Here is a 5080-nt window from a genome sequence, read left to right on the forward strand (position 1 = left end):
CCATGCAACATAGTCTAAAATCTCTGTTTCTTTCTTAAAGGAAAAAGCAAAATTATTGGGACTTTTTTTTGTACACTTGCTGGTGGGTTAGAAATATTGATAGGTCACCAGAAGCTCAGGCTTAACTATGTAAACACATTAGGCATTTCATGGCATAGCTAGTGCTTCTATTGGACAAGGGCTTACCAACAGCAAACCCTCCATCAACCAGTCAGGCCCCAGCCAGGCTCCATCTTTCTCCAGTGTCAGCCAGGGCCTTGGTGTCCACCCAGCAACACCTACTGTCTCCTTTCTAAAAAATTGACCCCCTTTTTTGTAGTGTTTAAAATGCCATGTGACACGTGTTCTCTCGGGCCACTGGAGCAGCTATTTTAAAAAGTTAGCGATTGGATGGATTTGGCATCCTGAGTTTTGAAAACTTATAATGGGTTTCATTTTACAAAGAAAAAAACAACCGTCAGAAAATAAATGAAGGAGCCTGGGAAAACACAACCAAATGGCCAGACCCTACTGAACTCACTAGCCAGATTTCTCTACCCCTGTCACTAACTTAAACCTGGGAGTAATTTGAATCATTCAACAGAGATCCCCTCATCCAGGCTTCTCTAGACCCCATGCAGGAGGGAAAAAAAATGGTTTCCAATAGCAAGCAACAGCTTTGGTGTTAAAATAAAGCCTTTCCTCGCTACCCAGGGACAGGTCCACACAGCATTGTTCTTGATTCCTGTTGTAACTTAAAAAGAAACTTACACAATGTCCGGAGCCCGTGCTGTCCTGCACACATGAAGGAAGAGGATGTCCTCAAATTCCTCACCACAGGAACTCAGTTAGGTGACACCAAACTTGACTCTCAGATGGAGCAACACATCTACAGAAGGAAGAGTGATGGTGTCTTCATCATAAATCTGAAGAGGACCTAGGAGAAGCCGTTGCGTCATCTCCCCCAGGAACACTGGCCAGAGAGCTGTGCTGAAGTTTGCTGCTGCCACTGGAGCCACTCCAATTGCTGGCCGCTTCACACCCGGGACCTTCACTAACCAGATCCAAGCAGCCTTCAGGGAGCCACGGCTTCTAGTGGTGACTGACCCCAGCACTGACCACCAGCCCCTCACAGAGACCTCTTCCGTCAACCTGCCCACCATCGCTGTGTGCAACAGATTCTCCTCTGTGCTATGTGGACACTGCCATCCATGCAACAACAAGGGCGCTCACCCAGCGGGTCTGATGTGGTGGATGCTGGCCTGGGGAGTACTGCGCATGCGTGGCGCTATCTCCTGTGAGCACCCCTGGGAAGTTATGCCTGATCTTTATTTCTACAGAGACCCAGAGGAGGTTGAGGAGGAGGAGCAGGCTGCTGCTGAGAAGGCAGGAGGAATTCCGGGACGAATGGACTACGCCAGCTCCTGAGTTCACTACCACTCGGCAGAGGTGGCAGACTGGTCTGAGGATGAGCAGGTGCCCTCTGTGCCCATCCAACAGTTCCCTACTGAATACTGGAGTGCCCAGCCAGCCACAGAGGAATGGTCAACAGCTCCCATAACACCGGCTACCAAGTGGGTCGGAGCCACCGCTGCAAAGTCCTGAGCTCCTCTGCGGACACCTGAGCAAAGGAGAAAAGGTGGGAGGAACATAAAGTTCCTAAAAGCTGGAAAAAAAAAGAATTCACTAAACTCTGTTAATGAATTATCCGTTGAAGCAGAGTGTCTGGCCACCTCTCTTCTGGCTATTGATAGGACACATAACAAGTTCCTATACTATACTCTACAGTCTCTGTAGCCTGTGGTAGAAGACTAGAACTTACCTCTAACTGCACTCTGGTAGGTATCTGCCCTCTTCCCTTCACCTCCCCCTGCCTAGCCTCCAGCTCGCTAAACCACACGCAGACTAATGTTTAGCATCCACATATGGTCTCACTTAGTTCACTCAGCAAAATGTCCACCCATGTTTCCCGAATGGTAGCCTACCATTCTCGTATAAATAAACAGCAAGGGCTGTTTATGGTCTCACTTAGTTCACTCAGCAAAATGTCCACCATGTTTCCCGAATGGTAGCCTACCATTCTCGCATAAATAAACAGCATCACCTTGTGCATATTTATATACATATGCGAATTATCGTTCATCTGACTCCATATGGCAGCTAGTAAGAGCAGTGCAGCAATATGCATGGGCAGAGGTAGCTATCTGACATCCCAGGTTCATTTCCTTTGGATCTATACTCAGCAGGATGGCTGGATCTCATCACAGTGAGAAAACAATCAACAGAATGAAGAGACGTAGAGATTAAAAAACAGTGTTTGCAAAGTATCCATCTGAGAAGAGATTAATATCCAAGACACAAAGAACTCAACACAGTAAGAAAAATCTCAGTAAAAGGGCAACTGGGTGGGTCCTTCGTTCCCCCCTGTCCCACACCATCCCGTCCTGTCCCACGTGTCCCTTGTGCATTCATACTCCAGCATCCCATCCCCCACTATGGGACACTACGAAAAGACCAAGCCTTGGAATGATAGGAAGAGAAGGAGATTCCCAGATCAGAGGCCCAGAAAATATTTTCAACATAATCATAGGAGAAAAATCCCCTACATAAAGAAAGAGCTGCCTATAAATGTACAAAAAGGCTGCAGAATGCCAAAGAGATTGAATCAAAAAAAGAAAATCCTCCCTCCACAACATAATCCAACACTAAATATAAAACGCTCATGAACTGAATCCAAGAACACATCAAAAACATTATCCACCATGATCAAGTAGGCTTCATCCCAGGGATTCAGAGATGGTTCAACATATGAAAAGCCATTGGTGTAATTCACCATATAAACAAACTGAAAGGAAAACAAAAAAGTCAAAAACAAAATCAAAAACAGAAACAAAAACACATGCTCATCTCATTAGATGCTGACAAATCCTTTCACAAGATCCAACACTGCTTCATGATAAAAGTCTTGAAGAGATCATGGATACAAAGCCCATACCTAAACATAATAAAAGCAATACACAGCAAGTCGATAGCCAACATCAAAGTAAATGGAGAAACTTAAAGCAGTTCTACTAAAAGCAGAGACAAGGTGCCCATCTCTCCATATCTATTCAATATAGTACCTGAAGTTTTGGCTAGACCAATAAGACAACTAAAGCAGATCAAGGAACAAATTGGAAGGAAAAAAGTCAAAAGTATCACCATTTGCAGATGATTGTTTACCTGATAAGTGACCCCCCAAAATTCGACCAGAGAACTCCTACAGATGATAAACACCTTCAGCATGTTGCCCAAATAAAAAATTAACTTCATACAAAGTGAATAAATTGTAATAAATAAAAAATTAATTAATTTAAAAAATTCACTTCAAAAAATCAGTAGCCCTTTCTAGAAATGATACATGGGCTGAGAAAGAAATTAGGGAAGCAACACCCTTTCACAATAGCCACAAATAATATAAAATATTTTAGTGTAACTCTAACCAAGCAAGTGAAAGACTTGTATAACAAGAACTTCAAGTCTTTGAAGAAAGAAATTGAAAAAGACACCAGAAGACAGAAAGATCTCCCATGTTTATTTATCAGTAGGATTAACATAGTAAAAATGGCCATCTAACCAAAAGCAATCTACAGATTAACACAATTCCCATCAAAATTCCAACACAATTCTTTACAGACTTGAAAGAACAATTCTCAACTTTATATGGAAAAACAAAACCCCAGAATGGCTAAAACAATCCTGTACAATAAAAGATCTTCTGAAGGTAGCACCATCCCTGATCTCAAGCTGTACTACAGAGCAACAGTAATAAAAACTGCATGAGATCGGCATAAAAACAGACAGGTTGATCAGTGGAATTGAATCAAAGGTCCAGAAGTAAACCCACACACCTACAACACATGATTTTTTAAAAGAAGCCAAAACTGTATAGTAATAAAAAGAAAGCATCTTCAACAAATGGTGCTGGTCTAACAGGTGTCTGCCTGTAGAAGAATGCAAATAGATCCATATCTATTACCTTGCACACAATTCAATTCCAAGTGGATCAAAGACCTCAACATAAAACCGGATATATTAAATCTGATAAAAGAAAAAGTAGAGAACAGCCATGAATAAACAGAAAACCAACAGCTCAGGCTTTAAGATCAACAACTAATAAATGGGACCTCATGAAAACGAAAAGCTTCTATAAGGCAAAGGACACTGTTAATAAAACAAAACAGCAGCCAACAGATTGGGAAAAGATCTTCACCAACCCTACATCTGACAAAGAGCTAATATACACAATATACAAAGAACTTAAGAAGTTAAACACCAACAAACCAAGTAATACAATTAAAAACAAGTACAGAGCTAAACAGAGAAAACTCTAATGGCTGAGAAGCACTTAAAGAAACATTCAGTGTCTTTAGTCATCAGGGAAATGCAAATCAAAATGACTCTGAGATTATATCTTACACCCCTCAGAATAGCTAAGATCACGAACTCAAGTGACAGCTCATGGGGGTGAGGATGTAGAGTAGGGGGAACACCCCTCCTTTGCTGGTGGGAGCATAAACTCGTACAACAATTTTGGTGTTTCACTTTGGTGGTTTTTCAGAAAATTGGGAATAGCTCTACCTTAAGATCCAGCTATATCACTCCTGGGCATATACCCAAAAGATGCTCCACTATACCACAAGGATAACTGCTCAACTATGTTCAGAGCAACTTATTCATAATAGCCAGAAACTGGAAACAGCCTAGATGTCCATCAACTGAAGAATGGATAAAGAAACTGTGGTACATTTACACAATGGAATACTACTCAGCTACTAAGAACAAGGAAATCATGCAACTTGCAGGAAAATAGGTGGAACTAGAAAAGACCATCCTGAGTGAGGTAAAACAGACCCAGAAAAACGCATATGGTATGTACTCACTTTTAAGTGGATATTAGCCAGAAAGTACAGGAAACCATGTACCATCCACAGACTCAACGAAGCTATGGAACAAGGAGGCCCGAGAAAGTGTGCTTGCTTATCATCTGATGCAAGGGGAAATAAAACAGATGTGGGGGTGGGTGGAAGGAGGAAACTGGGTGGGAGAGAGGGTAGGGAGG

The 5080-nt window shown here is 42.2% G+C and overlaps 1 pseudogene; it reads left to right on the forward strand.

Moving 5' to 3' along the window:
* The first annotated feature begins 782 nt into the window (after positions 1 to 782).
* LOC129682470 (40S ribosomal protein SA-like) lies at positions 783 to 1584 on the forward strand (annotated as a pseudogene).
* The last annotated feature ends 3496 nt before the right edge of the window (positions 1585 to 5080 follow it).

The sequence above is a fragment of the Psammomys obesus genome, unplaced genomic scaffold, assembly GCF_907164565.1.
Source record: "Psammomys obesus unplaced genomic scaffold, mPsaObe1.curated_primary_1811, whole genome shotgun sequence".
NCBI lineage: Eukaryota > Metazoa > Chordata > Mammalia > Rodentia > Muridae > Psammomys > Psammomys obesus.